Genomic DNA, 22,994 nt, shown 5'->3' with positions numbered 1-22,994 from the left:
TGACCTTTCTGTGACCTGAGTGTGTAGGAAAACTCTGTTCTTTAGAAGCAGCCCCAAGAAACTGGGTTTGACCCCTCAGTGAACTCACTGACCTTTCCATGACCCCAAGTAATTAGGATTGATCTGTCAGTGAACTCACTGACCTCTTCGTGACCCCAGGTCATTAAGATTGACCTTTCCATGACCTTAAGCATGTAGGAAAATTCTTCTTTATAGGTAGCCCCAACAAACTGTGTTTGACCCCAAGACATTAGGATTGACCTGTCATTGAACTCATTGAACTTTCTGTGATCCCAAGTCATTAAGATTGACCTTTATGTTACCCTGAGTGTGTAGGAAAAAGTTTGTGCTTTAGAAGCAACCCCGAGAAACTAGGTTTGACCCCTTTATGAACTCACTGACCTCTCCATGACCCTAATTAGGATTGAACTGCCAGTGAACTCACTGACCTCTCAGTGACCCTGTCATTAAAATTGACCTTTCCATGACTGAGTGTGTAGGAAAAACTCTGTTCTTTAGAAGCAGCCCCAACAAACTGCGTTTGACCCCTCCCTCCGTGAACTCACTGACTTCTCTGTGACCCCAAGGCATTAGGATTGACCTGTCATTGAACTCACTGACCTTTCTGTAACCCCAAGTCATTAAGATTGAGCTTTCCGTGACCTGAGTGTGTAGAAAAAAATCTGTTCTTTAGAAGCAACCCCAAGAAACTGGGTTTGACCCCTCAGTGAACTCATTGACCTTTCCATGACCCCAAGTAATTAGGATTGACCTGCCAGTGAACTCACTGACCTCTCAGTGACCCCGTTGTTAAAAATGACCTTTCCATGACCGGGAGTATGTAGAAAAAACTCTGTTCTTTAGAAGGTACCCCAAAAAACTAGGATTGACCTGTCAGTGAACTCACTGACCTCTCTGTGACCCCAAGTCATTAGTATTGACCTGTCAGTGAACTCACTGACCTTTCTGTGACCCCAAGTCATTAAGATTGACCTCTTGCTGACTCCAGATGACTGTTCTGTGAGCTTACTCACTGCTTGTACCCCAAATAACTAAGATAGACTTTGATAAACTGATTAAAATTCGAGGGCCTGGCTGGGTGAAGTTATTTAAAATATTTTCTTTTAAGTGTGTTATTTCAACTTTCAGTATGTTTATGTTTCCTACTATTTGTAGTTAACTAATACTATTAAGCCTCAGTTTAAGGCACTTATAATTCACAAGGTTGTTATGGCAATTTCTCAGAAAAATCAGAGGAACACTCAGACAGGTGGAGGGAGGGAGATTTATTTGTCTCACCAGTGGGCTCAGTGGGATCAGTACTAAAGGCCTGCATCCCAAATTACAAAATCAGTAAGGTTTTGTACAGTTGTCTGAGGAAAACTGTCATTTCATTTATCATAGCATAAACATTCTTTATTGGTCACGAAGTGGGACAGGGTAGCCAGGTGGAGCTTGTGAACAGAGAATGCAGTACACCCAGCAGCTTCTCCACTTCAGCAAGCAGCAAAATCAAAGCAGCAGTCTTGTGAAAGTAGCAAAATCAAAGCAGACTTGGGAAAGTTCCTACTTCTAGGATGCATGTTTCAGTTACTGGAAAGATAAAAGTGGACATTATATCAAGAAATTTACTCAATATTGATTTAATTACAAAAATAAATATAAGAAACACCTGAACTCTAACAGTATAGTTTGGACCTCTCACAAGCTTACATATAAACAAAGTTTCTCTATTCATCTGCCCTAACCAAACCAACCTTCCCATAGCTTCTAAATCTATAGATGGTTCTCTATTCTTTCACAACTGATTAAGACTGGGGGGCAGGTATTGGGAATAATGCTCATTTAACTTTCTGGGAAGATCTGGTAACCTGACCATCTCCAGTTGCCTTCTTGTCTGCTGCTTTGATGACACCCAGAGCAACCATCTACCTCACCATGAACATCAAGTCGGCCCAGAGGAGAAGCTCTGAGAAGCTCTCAACACAGTGCGCTTCCAGGAACCATATCAACTGGTAACATAACAATCATCTGGCAGCATTACCAGATTTCAAGAACTTGGAGTCTCTCTCCTACCTCTTTCCCAGAATGATAATCTTCTCCTTCAGCTCAGCAAATTTGCAAGCAATAGGTGACAATCTAGCACAGGTACATATCTGGCATTTGGCCAATATAGTTCAGAATAACAACCTGAGTTGTGAAGCCAGCAGCTTCCATCGGTGGGTCATTTCTGCTGTCACCAGCCATGTTGCCATGACAAACATCTTTGTCAGGCATATTCTTGACATTGAAGCCCACGTTATCCCCAGGAAGAGCATCACTGTATGAGTGATGCTCTTTTGTGGTGTGTTTCCACAGATTTTGCTGTGGTGTTAGTAATTTCATTTTTTGATTTGTTTAATAAAAAAATATTGAGAAGTAGATTCTATGTTTGAAATTAATTGTAGAATACTCTTGGTCAACATTACACAACTAACACTATTACTCAGATATCAAGATATTGATTGAGTCATGTGTATCGTTGTGTGATAAACTATTTTTGACACATGTAGCTTTCTCTCTTTTAACTCTGTCTTTCATGTCTAAGTCTTCTGCAACATCTCTTCATTGTATTCTTTCCCCTCACATAAGCCAAGTTATATAGTTTCGTTAACTTATAACAAGATTGACAGAAAATGGAGGCCACTCTGGTGGTGAAATTTCTGTGTATTAGCATCATGGCCTGAGTTTGATCCCCAGACAGGGAGCTAACACACATGGTGCAGCAGACCTTTCCTGTTTCACTTGCTGCTCCCCTCAGCAGTGTATTTCAATAGATTTTCCTCTTCTGCTCCCCACTCTGTCTCTAGTAATTCATCTCACCCCCACCTCTAACTTGCACCCCAGTTCTCTTACACAAAAATTAAAAAACACAAAAATCATCAGGAGAGACTTTACTTGACCATAAAGTTCAAGTCATAATTTCTCATGAAGCATTATATTTTCTAGAAATCCTGCAGTAGAAGAAAAATGCTATTCACACTAATAACATTCTCTTATTTCTCATTCATCTGTGTGAATTTCATGATAACTCCCCATGAGCAGAAACTGGGCTTAGTCAAAATTATGAACCTCCAGTGGTATGATTCTTCCCACAACAATACAACATTTGTAGTGGTGTGCAATACTAGAAGCACCCCCTCCTCTTATCCAAGTAGGTTGTCATAAGGTAATGCCAATATTTAAAGTAGGAACATCCTCACACAGGCTTAAGCAACCGTGCAGGAAAGCATGCAAATAACAATATAGAACCCACAGGTAACAGTAGACAGAGAAATGCAACATCAGCAGTGTAGGCTATGGGTATCACACATGACAAAGGGTTTCACAAAGGAGAGGGCAGGAGATTGCCAGTGATGGAGACACAAAGAAAACATTCCTCTTTGGGAAATAGTGAGCATATCAATCATAGCTCAGGTTCACTAGGAAGGAGGAAATTAGAATGTGTCTGAGAGTAGAATACAGGAAAGGCATACCCTCCATGGAAGAATGAGAAGTAGAAGAAGAAGAGAAATGAGTCTCATGCCTTGACAGGCAAAGGAAAACAAAAAGAATATATTTGAGAGAAAGGTCCTACTTAAACAAGCACCATGAAGGAATTTAGAGATTCTTTTAATCTTATTTCTAAAGTGCTCATATGATCAAAGGAGAAAAATACTCCTTTTTATTCTATTTTTAAAGTTTGACTTTGTCATCTCAAGGGTTTCTCAAGCCAGCAGCAGTGGCAGTTATGTGAAGGAACTGAATACACATATATTTTGAAAACTGGAAAACTTAACCTAAAGTACATTTTAGCTTTGGAGTGCCCTTGAGGGTGGAACTGAATTGCTCAGGAGATGAATAATGGGATTCATTACTATGGCTAGTTGAAATCTAACATCACCCAAGGTATTCCCTTGCTGTTGAGCAGTTTAGAGACTAGAGAGCAATGCAGCCCAACTTCAAGTGATTTCTCATCCACCACTGATTTTACCAACAAAGGGAATATTATTTTTACCTACAAGGGAAAGTTTAGCTTATGCTTAATGATATAGGGACCAGAGGCCACCTCTTTGCATAGTCCAATGACATTGTTTTCTCAAATGAAAAATATTATCATGCATGCTATAAAAATAGACATGATCAATATCCTATAAATATAAATAATTGACTCTACATCTTCCTTTTTGTGTGTTTAGAAAAATTGGGGTGTGGTTCAGAGGTGAGATGGGTGAGGGGATTCACCAGAAACAGAGTAGAGAGCAGAACAGGAGGATTTATTGAAATACACTCTAAGGGGAGCAGAGGCCGAGACAACAGAGGCCTGTTGCTGTGCCATATGTGGGTTAGATCTTGCTAGGGAACAAACTCTGGCCACAGTGGTGATAATGCTGGGACTTATCCTCTAGGCCTCCAGGGAGACACTATATTTGCTTTTTGTAGTATGCCCAAGTAATGAGAATGATACTGTTAGTTCATCAATTCAGAGACACTTAATACATGTAAAATAGTCTGCTATTTACAATATAAATTCAACATGCTAAGGCCACATATTCTTTACACAGAAAAGAAAATTCCAGAGCCAGATAGATTCTACAGTATGTGTTGTCATGTATATTAAGTGCCCAAATATATAATTATACACAAACATTTCAGAAAATAGGAAAAGAGGTTTTACCTTCCTTTTACTCTGAGGCTAGTATTGACACAAATAACTGGCAAATAAGGTATTAAAAAAGAAAAATTATAGGGAGCTTTCCTGGTGTCACAGGGGTTAAAGTCTCAGGGCTATCAAGATATTGCCAGCTACTGTGGCATGACTTTGATCCCCAGTCAAGGAGCTTATCCACATGTGGCACAGCAGACCTCTCCTATCTCACCGCTGCTCCCCTCAGCTTTGTATTTCAGTAGATCTGCCTGTTCTGCTTCCCACTTCATCTCTGGTGAATCCCTTTACTCCCTGCACCTTAGAACTATACCCCAGTTCCTGTATGCATAAATGAATAAAATATTTTTAAAAGAAAAATTACAGACCATTATTATTGATAATATATGTCAAAATAGAATGAGGCTCAAGAATCTTCATTTAGGAAGCCCTTGTAAGTGGCAACTGCCACACTTAACAAAAAACACTGTCTAATGCCATAAACTTCATGGCTTCAAAAGTTAAAGTGACTTGTCCTTTTTCTAATTATTGTCAACATCTAGATCAAATCCATATAAGCTAGTGTCCAATTCTGAGATTTTCAATTAAGCCACTAGTTCCCATTCCATGACTGCATCAGTTAGGATAACCTAACTCACAATAACAAATCAACTAAAAATCTTCATGTTTAAGACAATTAACCTAAATTAACACTTCCTACCTAAAGTGACAACAGTTTATACCTGTTACTGTTTAACCCTACTTATTAGTACCCAGTTCAGGAGTAGTGCTGCCTTTCTTAAAAATGTTCTGGTATGAATGATATAATATGATCATTCTATATGCTAATACAATACTCTTCAGCAACTGCAGACATTTTTTTAAAATTGTTGTTTAATTTATTTTTAGTATAGAAGAGATGACTGCCAGCATCACAATGTTTAGTTGTAGATATTAATTTCTTTTCTGATATACCTCGTTCATAGAAAATACTTAACACTTTTAGAGCTCCGGAATGATAAGACTATTTTTAAAATGGTTTCCAGGCATTTTAAAAATAACATATTTAAAAATAACAATTTTCTGGGCTCTCCCTGGTGGCACAGGTGGTTAAAGCACAGCACTAAGAAGCTAAAACCACTTCAGCATGAGTTCAATCTCCACCCCAGTGGTGACCCACATGGTGTGGCAGACCTCTCCTGACCCACCCACCACTCCCCTCAGCAGTGTACTTCATCAGTTGGCCTGTTCTGCTCCCCACTCTGTCTCTGGTGAAGCCTCTCACTGCCCCCGCACCTCTGGCCTGTACCCCAGTTCTGTATGAATAAATAAATCTTTAACAAAATAACAATTTTCTGAAAATTAGTATCAAAATCATATCAGAAATTTACACTTATAACATATTTGAGGTTTTTTTGATCTTAGGCAATACAGTTTTGAATGAATTCATACATATGTTAGTGAAACACAGCCAGATGTTTGGAGACACAATGAATATTTTAAGAACATGTTGAAGGAAAATTTATATACACAGTAAAAGTATGCCTAAAAGGAAGAAGACTACTGAGGTTCTCTGCTGCCTGAAGGCAAAAGAAATGGATATATGTCCTTTAAAGTCCCTTGTAATCCTATAGTACTATAGTAAATTCTCCTAAGAAATGTAAATTTTGTGTATAAAAACATTTTAAAATTAGTTGGTAATGCAGGTGAAAATGTAGTAATAGCCCCTGTGAGCAACTATACGCCCTGTGTCCTGAATAATAGCATTTTTTGATGTTGTGTAAAATACTATGAAATCTTTCTGAGACATTGAATTTAACATGACAAAGTGTTGAGTTTCCTGGGTAAAGGCAAAATTCTATATCTTGTAATATAATGAAGACTACACTTCATTAAAGTGCAATTGTCAACTTAGGAAATGATATTGTTTTCCTATGTCAAAATAACACAAAGAAATAGAACAAAACATGAATAGAAGAGCATGTATAATTTAATAAGATATCTCTATTGTGACTTCTTTGGAATAAAAAGTTTGAAGTATGAAAGTGATAGATATGATCTATTCAACTTAATTTTTTCCAGTCTGCTCAGTCTTTCCCTATGCCCTCTTTGTCCTTAAGCCTCATGGCAAAAATGAAATAAACATAGCTGTCAAATGTCAAAGTCATAGTGAAGATTTATAAAATCTTAAGTGCTTCAAATTTCAAAATTGTAGTCTGACCAGCATATTCTTAAATACCACATAAATTCTTAAATATAGCATTCAATAACATATTTTCTAGTTTTCCTAATATTGAATCATACCATAATTAAGGAAAACAAGGGCAAATGCATATCTTCACACTTCTTGAAGAAGGTGCCATTTTCCCCTTAATTTTAATGTCTTGGAGAATTGTATAATTTGATTTTGAATGTTCTAGGATTTGAATATTTCTGAAGACTTATGGATTTTCCCCTAGAAATTATGCCCATAATGTCCACCTTCATTCACTAAGATGTCATGAATTATCACTGAAATCAGAGAATATTAATTAGATTTTTAAAAATTAAATTAGCTATAGTCATGCTACTGGTCTACATAAAGTAGTACATGAGGAATGATTCTAGTAAATTTATTGGCATATCATTAAAAAGATCTATAGAAGGAACCTTAAATCTTATCAGATTCAAGCCACTCATTTTTTAATGGCAAATGTCATGGGAAAGTTAACTAACATCACATAATCACTGTAAATTGGTGGCAGTAGGTCTGGTATTACAGTCAAAATAATTTTCAGTTTTCCATGTGCCTAGCACTTTTTTATGTGGTTTAATCTTTATAGTAATTGTAAAAAGTTTAGGGAGGCCATTAGTATTTCCAGTAGGAAAAGAAAAAAGAAACAAAGAATAAAGTCTAAGTGAATTGTAATACACTATCCAAAAAATGTTTGAGAGGGAGATAGAAAATCTTATTTAAAGTAGTAATGTCAGATGGCTTCCAAGATCTGAAAAGAAATGTGAACATCCATGTTAATGAAGCCAATAAATCACTCTGTTATTTCAATACAAAAATTTCCCTAAGAAATATGATAATGAAAAATTTCATATCAAATTTAAAGAGAGTATCTTTAAAAATGTCCACAGAACAAAAAGTTGGAACCTCCAAAGTATTTCCATTAGACTGTCAACATAGTTCTCAACAGGAAACTTACAGGGTATAGCTGGATGATATACTCACAATGCTGGGAAAAAAACAAATAAACAAACAAAAAAACCCATCAATCAAGAATACTCTATCCAGCAAAGTATTACCATTAAAAATGAAAGAGTAATAAAAGCTTTTCTAGAAAATCAAAATCTGAGACAGCCATTGCTACTACATGCAGTTTAAAGGAAGTGATAGTAAGAGTACTTCAAGCTGAAATGAAAGGATGATGCTTATTAGTAACATAAAAATATACAACACACCTTGACTTATGTAGCCAAATTGAGACTACTCTAATACTGTAATATGGTGGGCTGTTAACCACATAGTCATAGTATAAAAGTTAGTGCAAAAATAGTTAGTGGGCATTTAAAATACAAAGATTTAAAGTGAATGATCAAAACTGTAAAATATGAGGGAGAAGATTAAGTTAGTTGTAGAATGTGTTCAAAGCTAAGATGTTGTCAAGCCAAACAAAATGTTGTACACATGGGATAGGAAATAAATCAGAGAGTGAAACAAGTCGGAATGAGAGAACACAAACATTATATAATGTAACTTTATGTGTAGCATCTTAAAAAAAAATGTACCACTAGAAATCTAGAAGAAATGGGTGGTTGTCAAAGGTAGGTGTTGGGTCCTTTGCCTGGACAGACCTCCCCACCTCCCCCACAGAATCATATGCACACTGTTGTATGGAAACAAAGAATGAGCCATGGGTGCTGGAACAGAAAAACAGGAGGCAGGAAGTGATCCTGCCTTGGTTTGCTACCTTGTGTTTACGTGACTGTTCTTTGACCCCCATGTTATTGCCGCATGTTATTGACGCACTTGCTGAGCGCTTCCGCCTACCCCCAGCCCCAGGCTCCATGCTTCCGCCTACCCCCAGCCCCAGGCTCCATGAAGGAAGGAGAGAAGAATTAAGTGTGCCTTTGCTTGCTGACCATGAAGTGTGTGTTTTAATCCTGACGTCCTTCGCTCAGACCATCTCTGCTGTCGTGCTGGCGCGGCAGGTAGGGATGGGTAAAAGGGAAATAGATGAAGATACAAATTTACAAAAGCTACAAATTTCCAGTTGCAACATAAGTAAGTTCTGGAGATGTAATGTATAGCATGATGACTAGCTAGCTACACCATATTGCTTATTTGAAAGTTGCTAATATAATACTGGATCTCAGATATTACCATGCTAATTAAAATATTGAAGTGATAGTTTGAATAAACTTATTGAGGTCATGATTTACATGATATATATTCATATATCAAACCATTATTCAGACTACTACTAATACAATGTTAGTTATCAATTACAACTTACAAAACTGGGGGGGGAAGAATTATCAAATACAGTACAACATATATGAACCTAGAATCTAAAATTGCAAAAAAAAAATCACAAAAATGCAAGATATAATTTTTATAGCATTTTATTTATTAAAGATGTTGAAATTGTAAGCTAAATATGTAAATGAACACATACGCAGATGAGAAAACTCAATGTCCAGGTGACTAAATTGGAATAGATAATCAACCTTAAATAAATTAATGTATGGAGGAAGAGGAAATGTAGGCCCTATGCAATTGAGTGCTTAAGCCTTGTATTACTGTGATATCAAAACAAGAAAGACATGAGATATAGAAGCTAAACACTAATGGCTCTCAAAATAACAATGCAAAAATATTTAGCCAAATATTAGCAAGTTAAATATGCCCTATTAATTTATATTACATAGAGTACAATCAATGTACTGGTAATTATGTTTTTAATAATATAGCTACATCACACAATGACCAACTGGGATTTTCATCAATAATTTCATGTTTTGATATCTGCAAAACCAAACAATGTAATTTATCATATTAACAGACTAGGAGAAAACAATTTTCTGACAATTTCAATAGATGCAAAAGTATTTAAGTCTGACAAAATTCAATACCCATTAGCATAAAGAAATCTCTTTAACTTGGTAAAGGACATTTATGAGAAATCTACAACTCATGTTTTACTTAGTGGTAAAAACCTGAGAACTTACCAACTAAGGCTAGGAACACAGAAATTATATTTATTTAATATTGTATATGCTATCCTTAAAGGTAGGATTAAAAATCATACATAGCGGAGGGGAAGAATTAAAACTGCCTTTATTTTCTGACTACAAGGAATACATACATAGAAAATTCTATAGCATCTACAATAAAACTAGTAGAACAAAAAGTTTTATAATGTCACAATGTATAAGATCAGCATGAATTCAATAACATTGATATATGGCAATGAAAAATTAGAGAATAAATAGCATCTACCATGGCATCCAAAATACAAACTGATGTACAATACTTATATATTAAAAATAGATTACTTTAAAATAACAATCATTGGTGAGAGATATTAAAGAAGACCTTGACAAACAGAAAAAATGTACCTCCAATCTTTAAGGATTAATGCTAGTTCTTCTGATGTTTCTGTGTTAGAATCTGTGCTGTGATTGCTTTGTTGTCCACATTAAACGTAAGAAACTACATATTGCAATTTGTGTTCTAATTCAGAGATGTTAAAATATAAGACAAATGTAGAAATTTAATAGACATTACAAGACATTTAAAAGAGCAGTAGTTAATATTTATAGAGGTTTTTGAAGTTCCAAGAATTTCGGGGGCTTTAGCTGTATCACAGTTTCTCATTTAATCTTCTCAAGATACCTGTCTCTATTATTATTTTACAGATAATGAAACTGAGATCTGTGTTCACATAATTGGAATGGCCAACTTTGGGTATGTTATATGACATCTCAGCTAGAATATAAACCACCATGTTTTAGTCCTTCAACATCATAACCTAATTTTTCAGGAAGAAGAAATAATTATTTTCATATAATATTCCCCAAAGTATGCCCCCAGTATATAGAGTGTATGTAAATTTTTCAAAAGATCACAGCACTCCTAAGCTTAAAATAATTCAGTTTGTAGTTTTTAGCATAATTTAAGATTTTTCTATTCTTCAAATACATATAGTTCTCCAAATTAAAAAAAAAAATGATTGTTAGGAGGCTGTACACATTTATGTTTAGGCCTGGTTTATGTGTCATACTGATTATGACACACATAGAGTATAGTAAGTAATTCTTATTGAGTTTACTTGTGTAGAAATGGGAAATAAAAAGCAATAACAATAAACAGAGAATAATGACAGGCAGAAATGAATCATTAAAATATATGATTCTTATTCAGAGAGCTTTGGCTGTTTATAATTTGACCAGAGAAAATATATGCTATATTTTTAGTACCTATTATAGTTAAGGATTAGCATCTTCTAGAAACTACTATGAAAAATTCTTAAATCCTACTGCTAAAGCTTCAGATAGGAAAGGAGACAATATATATATTGAGGAAGATTTTTAGCAGAGATTGCAGCAGCAGGAGAATTTTTGTTCATTGTCATTTCATGAAACAGGGTATGGTAATAATTTCATAAATTAAAAAAAGTAAAAATTATTTGCATTTTATCACAAAATTTAATATAAAGAAAATAGACTTGGTCTTTAATATGCAGTACATAGCAAGGTACTTGTCATCCAAAGTTATTTATCCAAATGATAATTTGTCTCATAAAATAGACTGTTTTGAAAATTTGTAGTTGAGATATAAATATTTTTATGTTATTTCAAACAGTTAAATGATATAGAACATCTTCCTAACATGGATTCCAAGATGGGAGTATTTAGATCTGTTATATATATAAAAAATATATATTAAATATCACAAAAATACATTCAGGTAACTGTAAATTGAACATCTTTTTAAATTTTGGGACACATTATAAACAATGTGAAAATTATAATCTCTAGTGGGAAAAATGCATAGTTGTAGTTATTCCAACTAATCCACCATTAATGCTCATACACGCTAGCAGGAGCCAAGGCATTTGGCAGAACAAAGTATCCGCAGTCCAAAAAGTTATGGGCTTAGTCCTGAAGGTTAACTCTTCTGTCATTATTAGTGACAGCTTACTTACCATCTGATTGATTTCAGACCTAACTCAATTTTGTTCACACCCAGAGGCTACAGGTTTCTACTAATCTGCATGCTGATTATCAGCGCCTTCAATTCCAATAGGGCATTATTACTGCTTAACATGAATGACTCATTAACATGCTTTCTACCAGATCTGTGGCAATTTCCCTTTTGAACAGTTATTGTACAAATGCAACTAATTGAATAGGGATGTAGGTGAGAGAGAAGGAATCAAGAAGAGGGGAAGAGGGATAAGGAAAGAGATGAGATAGGCAATATTACTTGGGTAGATGAAGATCTATTACTTTATTACAATAGATTCCACATTGCATGGGAGAAAATATTTTAGTTCATCTGTAAATGTGTCCTCAATAGTAAAAGTTTTCCCTAATTCAAAGCTCAGAATGTTCCAGCTACCCAACTATTATTTTTTCACAGTTATTTATATATCATGCATGTATATACATATACATGAATGCATGTAATATAGATATGTGTGCAACATTGACTTACATTACTGATGGTAATTTGGAAGTATAGGATTCTACCTCTTAGGTATAGCTGCTATAGTGCACCCACCACCAAATAATCCATAGTCCATTATGCTCTGCTGTGGCTGATTTCATTTCTCCCCCACACTCTTCCCCTTCTGAATACTTCCATTCTATAATCAGCTTTCAAGAGTTAGTTTTTAAGCCTGTCTTTATCTCAATAGTAAATTGATTTTCCTATATTCATATATAAATGAGATCATCCAGTGTCTTTCTTCTTCTAACTTTTTCACTTAGCACTTGGATATTTGACTATGACAAAGCAATTATCTGTTCCTCATGTTAAGATATCTAGACTTTATCCTACAGGCAATGGAAAGCAATTGACAATATTACATAAATTAGATGATAACCTCAAATATGTGATTTTAAAAAGATCACGATCTATTTCAACATTGGATGATTAGAAAACAAAGTTACCTAGAGAGATAAGGAAGATAGCTGTCAATAATAATGAAACCAACAGCACTGATAGTTTATTTTTTTTAAAGATTTATTTATTTATGCATACAGAACTGGGATACAGGCTAGAGTTGCATGGGCAGTGAGAAGATTCAACAGAAACAGAGTGGGAAGCAGAACAGGCAGACTGACGAAGTACACTGCTGAGGGGAGCAGCGGGTGGGTCAGGAGAAGTCTGCTGTGCCATGTGGATCACCTCTGCTGATCGAACTCATGCTGAAGTGGCTTTAGCATCATAATGCTCTGCTTTAACCCACTGCACCACCAGGGAGGGCCCAGTTTATTATTATTTTAAGATGTACTTATGTATACAAGAACTGGGGTGCAGGTCAGTGGTGGAGAGGGTCATAGAATTCACCAGAAACAGAATGGGGAACAGAACAGACTAATCTAATGACATATACTGCTGAGGGGAGCAGTGGGCAAAATGGAAGAGGTCTGCTGCGCCATGTGGGTCAGCTCTCTAGCTAGAGATGGGCTCTTGTTGCAGTGATTGGCAATAGCATGAACCCCTGTGTCACCTGGGAAGTCCATCAACCCTTTATTGTGCATGCAAAGAAAGCAAAGAGACCAGTATAAGTGGTGGAGATAAATAGGGGGAAATAGCAAGAAATAATGTCAGCAATGCTACTTAGGAAAATATGGACCATTGTAAGTACCTTGGTCTTGGTTCTGACACAAAATGTGATTGGTGATTTTATTGTAGAAAGTTGTCAAGTTCTCACATACATTTGAAAATGATTAGCCTTCATGATATGTAGATAAAAGTAGTGGGGTTAGGAATAGGAAAAGAAAAGCCAATGAGGACAGCCTATTGTTCTTAAACCAGGAAGTCATTCTCTGGCATTATTTTCACTCTTCTCAGCGAGGACTCCTTGGAACAACACGATGCTTTCTACCTCACACAATATGGAGCCCAAGTTTCCCTTTTTCCTTCTGTAGGTATCTTGACATAAGTTAGAGGTGACCGAAGGGGTGTAATTTGAAATCACAACTATATTAGGAGCACAATGTATATGCCTAAGAAAAGCATATGTTGTTAAAGATATCGAGGACTTAGTGTGGGGCAATGAAGTATAGAAATATGTGGGTGTAGCAGTTTACTTTAGACATTTTCTTTTTACCCAAAATTTGGTGATTTTGAGTAAATATGCTATCAAAACTCAATTAGAGGATTCTATGTGAATAAAAGATTTCATTTCTCATAGGTAAATAAGGATGAGATTACCCATATAAATAAAAATAGCTGTATTTTGAATTTCGTAAGAAATCATTAACTTTTCAAAAAAAAGCATGGCATTTTACACTCCCACCATCAAGTTGTAATGTTTCTATTGTTCAATAATCTTGTTTGATGTCAATTTTTTAAAATTTTATTCTAGTTGTAGTATGTCATAATTATTTCAGTGCTTTTTTCCCCAATAACTAGAAATTTAGTGTTTTTTTTTTTATTTTTGGTGTGTGTGTGTGTGCTTATTGTCTACTCATCTAACAATTTTAGTGACCTCCTTCTATTCTTTGCCACTCTCTTGTTATTTAATTTGTACCTAGAAAAATAGTAAGAAAAACAGAAGATATATATCTGAGGATTGTTTCTCTAGCATTCTCCACATTTTATCGGTGAAAATATACAGCAAAGAGATAAGGGCACATCAGCCTATGAGAACATGTTCAGAAGATAGAAGACAGTGAGTAGGTAGAATTGTTTCAGAGGAGAGAAAATAACCAGCTCTGTCTAATCTCACCAATCTTTAGGTGAGTTGAATTTTAAGAATTGACTTTAGAAAAGCATTCAGTGAAGAGTGGTAACTTTCAATAGAAATAAACTTGTGGGATGGTGAAAACAGAGTTGACTAAGGTCTAATTCAAGCAGACACCCAGGACAAGGTATAATCAACACTTTTGAATATTTTTTCCTTTTATAAAATTGAACAAAATGTGTAAGATACAAGTTATAGGTGTTGGATCAAGGGATTTATTTTAAAAGTTTAAGTTGGAACATGTAGTGTGTGCTCTTGTATATAAATGGAGAAAACTAGTAACAGGTTTTAAAAAAGGAAATATTGCATAATTTCTCAAAAAATGCAAGAAATAAGTTCTGTGCATATGTAGAGGATGTGTTCTTAGGAATGAGAGGACTAGTTAATGCATTCAAATATGAGGGAAGGTAGAAAATATGGGTACAGATTTGTGCACATTAGGGGAATTATGTGTGGGAGCATGTGTTAATGTTGAAATATTTTCCCCCAGTAAAATAAGAATCCAAAAATTGAATCCAATTATGTCCTTCTCAATACCATTATTTCCATATCATTATGGATCCATGTGACAAGTCTCTTTTTGTTTTAATCTTTCTTGAAATCTTCAAATAACTGCATGTTTTAGTTTTAAATATTTTGAAGTTAAGAAAAGTGCCTATAATTTTTGTAATGTGGTTTAAATTTTAAAACATACCTGATGCTAGCTTGGGGATTACTTAGTCTAAAATGTGCTTATTTAAAAGCAAAATAACTTAATTTTCCCAGTCCCTCTTCATTCCACTGGTAGCTTTATCACATGGAACTAATCAAATTTCTCCTCTCGGGTCATATCATTGTTCCAGTTCTGACAAAAAAAAATTACAAGTTTTTATGAGTTGTAAGCAATAGAAAAATAATAGTGCCAATCTTCAATGCCATCATTCTGGACTAGTTTTGTCATTGTTCTGACATTGTAGTGTATAGACATAAATCACTGCCACAAAGATACATGCAAACCAAATCTGGAACTTCCAGACTTAGTAGCTTTCTATCTATTCCTTATACCACACCCCTTCAGTTGTCTGAAAAAGCAGTAGCTAAGACAGAAGTACTTCTTTGTACCTGGAATTAACTGGGCTAACACAACTTCTGTTTTATAAGATTTTGTCAGAAAGACAAAAGTGAGATTTTGAGAACATGATAACAGTACTAAAAAGACTGAGATAACTGTTGTGCAAATTACTGGATAATTGCTTGGAATGTTATTGTTACTTAAATATATTAAATGGAATGAATTTGATACAGAAGATTAATTAATACAGAACTCAAAATTCAAAACAAAATCTATAGATCTGACAACATCTTTCTTTACATTTACTCTATAAAGGACCTATTACCAAAATGAATTTCATGAACAATTTATAAATCTTGAGGTTTTTTGTTAAGAAAAGATACATTTCCTGGCTTGTTGGGATTTGCTTGATACTCTTTCCCCATCCTAGAAATCCTTAAGTCTAAATAACTTGTTAAAGAGTCTGGTAAGTCACTTATTGAAAAAAACCCCATTATTTGAAACCAACAACCTGACTTTGTTAAAAGAGTATTTCCCGTTTCTTTATTATTATTTTTTCAAAATATCAATATATATTTGTCTATCAGCAATCTACATCTCAAAGAATAGGAGTTCCTTGGCAAACATATTATAATTGCTGAACTAAAACGTATTGCTGGCCCTCCCTGGTGGCGCAGAGGGTTAAAGCACTGCACTAAGAAGCTAAGCCACTTCCTCATGAGTTCGATCCCCGCCTGCCCCGAGGAGATCCATATGGCGTGGCAGACTTCTCCTGACCCGCCCGCTGTTCCCCTCAGCAGTGTACTTCATCTATCTGTCTGTTCTGCACCCCACTCTGTCCCTGGTGAATCCTCTCACCCTCTGCATCTCTGGCCTATATCCCAGTTCTGTATGAGTAAATAAATGAATCTTTAAAAAAAAAAAAAGTATTGCTAGTATTGTATTTAAGATGAAGACTTCCTACCCCTCTAAAGTATCATGTGGAATTTAAATGACCTATACTGGCGCCTAATGGCTCTCTGTATCTCGTCCATTAAATATTAAATATTATTCAATCTGGGATATAATCATTACTTAATAAGACTAAAGATATCTAAACGAAAACTGCCTTAGGCTTTTAAATATCTTTTCTGATTTAAACCTTGAATTTTATTCACATTGACACTGAACCTGATAAACCCAAAAGAACAAAATTGAGGGAATAAAAAGAAATATTGACTCATGTCATGAGAAAAGTAATGCTCCAATCTATGTAAGTGTAATACAGACATAATAAAGGTTTTTTTTTATTTTCTTAATCTCAAAGTAGATTGTGAGGAGCAAGAAAAATCTTATAACATCTAAATTTCGGCTTTCAGATAAAATTCAATTTTAGAATTATTTTTTGCTAAATTAGATGAATGTATTCAATACATTTTTGAATTTTTGATTTTTTTTTTTTACTTCATTGTATAGATAAAAGATAGATTGTCAACCACTACTGAAGCTGTAGTAACAGTGGGAAAATCCAACTTTGCAACTGTGAGTCTTCTACAACAGTAGGTAGTGCCTTCAAACAGATGTCAGATCTCTGCTAGCAGTGAGAACTTCAAAGCTGAATAAATTCACAAAGAGTGAAATGTAGCATCAGCAAAGTCATTCAACTGCTAGGCATACTATATATTTACTCACAAAATAGAGATCAGGCAATACAGCACAAACCTTGAAAGGCTTCATTATTGCTTTTCATTTTGCTGATTGCTTATTAACTGACTCTTCAGCCACCTGGTTGTTCTAAATGAAAAATATCCACTTGTATTCTAAGTGATTATTGGCATAATGATTGAAAGAGGGAATCATTCCAAGAATACATTTAGTAGCCCTTGACCATGTGAGAAGCAACCAATAAGGAGTAATGCTTTCTGAATAGAGCCCATTGCATTTCATATATTGTAAATAACTGCAAATTGACAGATTGCAAACTAATACAATGCCTACAAGGACACTCTAATGAAGCATTTCTTATATTTAAGTCTCCTTCAGCACAAATTATGAAGATCAAGCTATGAGTGTTTGACACCTGTACCTCCCTTAGAATGATACTTAAAATAATTTCAATTATAAGAGAATACGTTTTTAACTAACCACCAGAAACAATGTTATTTTAACTTTAACATACTTAAACTTCAGTGAGCGGGTTTAAATTAAGACATTTAAAGATATCCTAGTGATTCTGGTAAGTTAATTTTAATGTTAAAATACTTTTCAAGCAAAAACTTTTTTGTAATGAAAAATATCCCTACATAATTTCTTGAATATCCTTATTCAGCAGCATTAGCATGCTCTTGCCATTTGGTTAAGCACCTTGGTTGTTGATAACAATTTGTGTCCATAGCTTGTTTTTGGTGGGAGAAAATACAGTCACAGATTGCTGGGGCACAGTCAAATCTATCTTAGCTCAATACTATTCCATGACATGCCAAAGATTTTTATATAGTGCAAGCAAGGAAAAGATCACACATCATGTAAGAATTCTGTAGTGTAGTTAAAATATCTATATGGCCTCTCTTTAATATATGTGACTTCCTTTAAGTGAAACAGGTACACATTTATTTGTAGGTTCTCAATTCTCTTTTCTAGGTCCATGCTCCATGATCGATGGTAATTGTTTAAAGCTAATTGTCTCATTATAGAAAATTATCTCAATGTATCATCTCAATTCTAACAGGTCCACTATGACTAGATACTGCTGATTACCTAAAAATACATAAATACATACTTAATATTGCCAAAATGGTAGTCTTTCCAATAGAGCACCTTCTGCCAGCAGAGGGAACATGTCAAGACATTGACCAAATTATCATTCTTATGTAACCTTTACATCTAATCATTAGACATCCTGCTTTCTGATGAGAAATCAGCCTTAAGGAAAAAAAAAAAAGAGGCTTAAAAGAAAACAAATAAGTTTTAGATTCTTCTTGTTGTATGTTTCTCTTTATGATAGAGACTTACAAATTTTCAAGAATTGCCACTAGAGTTCTAGTGTAAAATAAAACCTGTGTAAAAGAAATTGTAAAAGAAAAATATAAGGTGCATTTTAACTATATAGATTTCAGAGAGCACAGTGTTTATAATACTGATAGCATTCTAAAAGTATAGTAATTTTATAGGCTTGGAGATAAAAGACTATACGAGAATGTCAAACTACAGGTTTCAAAGTGTCATTGAAGTAAAATATGATGGATTATTCCTATCAGGACATTAGAATCTATATTGTTTCAGTGAATACATATTCTCAAAGTCCAACGATCAAACTTCTATATGTTTCTTCACTGTTCAAAGGTTTAGCTGAGAATAACAATTTTGTACAATCTGCCTTTAGATATAAGAAATTTAATAGTTATTCTTCAGTCAACTGACTATATAACTCCAAGGAAGATTATCTGGAAACCAGATATTAGATAAGTCTTCAAAGAGTTTTTGTTACAATTTCCAATGTTACAAATGACATTTTAGAGGAGGTTAGGTCATGTGGTATCCTACTTTCCTATAGATATTTCATTTCACACTAAAGATTGTGATTGTGATGCCCCCCAGCATTTATGATTTATTTTTTAAAATTTAGTACAAAACAAATTGTTGATTTTTCTTCCTTCTTTTCAGAAATCACTACTTTATAACTACAGTGGAAGAAAAATCAATAGCATATGGGTACTCTATACAAAATAATAGATTAAGAAGGTAAACCAAGGAACCAAATGACTGGGATATTTGTCAAAAGGAAAGAAGGGTTTCAAACACATAAATTTAAACACAAGGAATGTACATTCAATTGGTTTTCCTATGGAAATTTAACTGTCCTCTTTCTATCTTTAATTGCCTACATTGGTCATCCATTCATTCACTCATTTACTTATAAATTCTGTGAACATTTACTGGTAACCATAACATGGCAGAAACTGTTCTTTGTTTTGAGGATACATTATGAACCACAATGTCTGTGGTTTTGAACTAATTGAACTTGTAATGGAAGAATCATAGTCATTCTAAGAAAGAAGGCATTTAACACATCCTACATTCCCAGTTATATTATATGTGTATAATATATTGGTTTTATTATAGTTTCTTATTTCTAGAAAATACTCAAAGGCTGAGCATACTAGAACCAAAATCTGATTTTAAGTTACCAATGTTTAGGGCTTTTTGTTTTTTAATGCATATATTCCTATTATGAACAAAAATATGAATAGGGTATAAACTAAAATCTAGGCCGGAACAATGTAAGGAAGAACCCAGGAGAAATTTAGTCGATGGGGGTCCAAGGGTAAACAGAGACAGGGGTGTTTGATCTTGGCCCCAGAAACTCAAGAGGAGTGGCATTCATCTGTTCGCAGGACCAGCCAACTCTCCTCTGAAAAATGCAAATAAAACCAGTATAACAATGGTCTGGTTCCCTATAGACCCCCCCACTATAACTGGAGAGAGCTGAGAAGAACAGTTTTAAGAGCCCTGAGATGTGACAATGGTTAATAATATCCGCATTATGCTTTCAGTAGAGCATAGCTGTTAAGCATGGGGTTCAATTTATGGCTCTGGCACCAGCTGTGAGATGTTTGGTGAATTACTTAGCATTTCAGTTCTTCAGTTTCCAGAGAGCTGACATTTTTATAAGAAATCTTACCTTCATTATACATTTCTTCCCTCCTCCACAGCTCCTACATCTAATCCATCATTGAGACTTGTAAGTCCTTTTAACATTTCTAGCTCCAAAGCTACTGATAATATATCGAGAGATGAGTCACCTCAAGGTAGCTTGGAAGGATAGCAGAAGGGACAAAATTAAGATTGACCATTCTCAAAGATCAATGGGACTCTACACTAAACCTCTGAAAATAGTGTCTGCTTAAAATCTATTCAGGAAATTTTTCAAGTAAAGATGTAATTGCATTGATATTTGCATCATCGAGTTGCTGCATGAATTTTCAATGAAATTCCTACATAGTGCTTCATTTTCATATTCATGCATAAGGAAAAAGACATCATAATGTCATTTTGTATGTATCATGCACATTTTCCAGAATATTATGAAATAATTCTTCACCAATATGTGGTACCGATGTCTTATAAAATTACTTATAATTACATATAATTAAATTTAAAGGTTTAAAATGATAAAAACTGAGGGCTTCAGTGTATCTCATTTTTGTGGTGAGTACGATAATCCTTTATATTGTTTCAGAAGGTAGCTTAGATGGTTCCATATGAGTTATGTGTTCAGTGTTAGCCAAAGATTGTTTATTAAGTTAATTTCCATTCAATGGCTTTATACTAGAAAACATGTATTCCTCCATTCAATTTTTTAATCAGTGTCTTGAAGTATGGAAAAACTTGTTATTTTAGAAAGCAAAACAAGGATAAGAAGTTTACTTATTGGGGGTAGTATGTGATAAAATCTGCAATAGTTACAAGTAAGGATTTCCTACCTTAGATTTACTTTGTCTATAAAGCATGATTCCTTAAGAAAAACGAAACCCATTTTAAAATTGCAATTTTAGGTTTAAATTTCATGTAGGTAGATAGGTATATGAAATAGTTCTTTAGCCTCAGAGGGACTATTGATGGCCCAAAATTACCACCCGCAGTAATCCAAACAATTGGACAAATGAACAATATACATGAAACAGGTGTTTTCAAATATCAAAAAAACAAATGGAATAGGATTGTAATCCTTGAGATAAAACAAAGGAGGAGAGCTTCATAGTCTCCAACTTTCTGCCTATGGGCAATTTCTGGTCTACAATGAAGGGAAGAGAACAGGATCAAAGCCCATCAATCTCATTGTTTGAAGAGGCACAGATCAGACTTCTGAGAAATGAGACAGATGGATTTTGCAGGACAGAATATTCCAAGGCAGCATACAGAGACAGAGAGAGCGCTCCAGAAATCTGCTTAGGCTTTCCCTAGACTTGTTGGCTGAGCATCAGTCTGCATATGCACAGAATGAAACTTCACGAAACCAGGCAAAAATAACTCAACAGGGTTTAAAATAATCCAAGTTATCATTAGCCAAAGACAAGGAGGCTTTAGTTAAGCCAGTAGATTGTCAATCGAGACCACAGAAAATTTTGTTGAGATTCTTGGCTTTGTGTATTTTCTGATTCAAAAAAAACTTGGAAACTTTTAGTGATTTTTTTTCAATTTGGTTCTATTTTCTTCTCTTGGATTTCAAATGTGCATACATATAAACAACATACTATGTTCTCTTAGTTCACTGAATATGTGACTTTTCATTCCTTCTCTCATTCTTTGTCTCTGTTTTAAGTTGCATAATTTTTTTGAGGAAAATTCTATTTTAAAATAAAAGAAAATAAAAGCAAAATCACATAATGATGATGATCATCATAATAATATTATGGCAAATCAAATTAGCACTTTTCCAAGAAATGTAAAATGACAACTTATTTGCATGAATTTAAGTATTAATTAAAGATGAAGTGATATAACCATCATATTAGAAGCATAAAAAATTATTTGATATTTTTAACAAATATCTACCATTGAAATCTTAGTAGGCTAGGCAACAGTGGAGCATGCTCAACAAGGCTGGAATTCAGATAACCACTAACAAGCGGAGAGGGATAGGTTAGGCACGAATGGGAGGAGAAGAGATAGTAAGAAAATCTGGACAGATGGGGGAAAGGAGAGAGCAGAAAGGAGGGAAGCGGGTGGGAAAGAAGCAGATGGAAATAGTAAAAACTGCACCCACAGAGTTTCTTACTAAACTGGGTGGAGGCAGGGAGGCAGACTTGAGGGAGTGTTAGAAAAGGAAGGGTTAAAGAAATGTGGAATTCTATGCAAAACATTTATTGTTTTAAAAGACTTTATTGTTTACAGGAGCTATCGGTTTATAATACTGCTGTTAATCCCAACCAGTATACTTCATCTCAGACTTTGTAGTTTTTATCTATAAAAACTGAATTTGTTCTTTATTAACATCTTTTGATGTCTTTGCTAGCCATACTCAATCTTTCTTCCATTTTCTCAAATCTACTAAGTACATAATTATGATGGTTTTAATTTCTCTATTAATTCCCTCATTCATGTATTTCAGGATCAGTTTTGATAATTTTTATTACTCATTATGATTTTATTTTTCATCTTCTTACATGGAAGATAACTTTATATTAGATATCAAGCCTTATAAATTTTGCCTTGGGGAAACAACAAAAGACGTCGAATAGCCAAAACCCTCAGGTCTAAGAAAAATCAAAATGGAGGCATTACAATCCCAAACTTCAAGCTGTACTACAAAGCCATAATAATCAAAACTGCA

At 34.5% G+C, this 22,994-nt stretch overlaps 1 pseudogene; it reads right to left on the bottom strand.

Annotated features, from left to right (window-relative positions):
* Window positions 1–1,841: 1,841 nt before the first annotated feature.
* On the bottom strand, window positions 1,842–2,385 carry LOC101620534 (annotated as a pseudogene).
* Window positions 2,386–22,994: the final 20,609 nt, after the last annotated feature.

Source organism: Condylura cristata, unplaced genomic scaffold (assembly GCF_000260355.1).
Source record: "Condylura cristata isolate star-nosed mole 26May11 unplaced genomic scaffold, ConCri1.0 scaffold00008, whole genome shotgun sequence".
Classification (NCBI taxonomy): Eukaryota; Metazoa; Chordata; class Mammalia; order Eulipotyphla; family Talpidae; genus Condylura; species Condylura cristata.
Note: the sequence above shows the minus strand (reverse complement) of the source record. Positions and strands in the feature narration are given on the sequence as shown.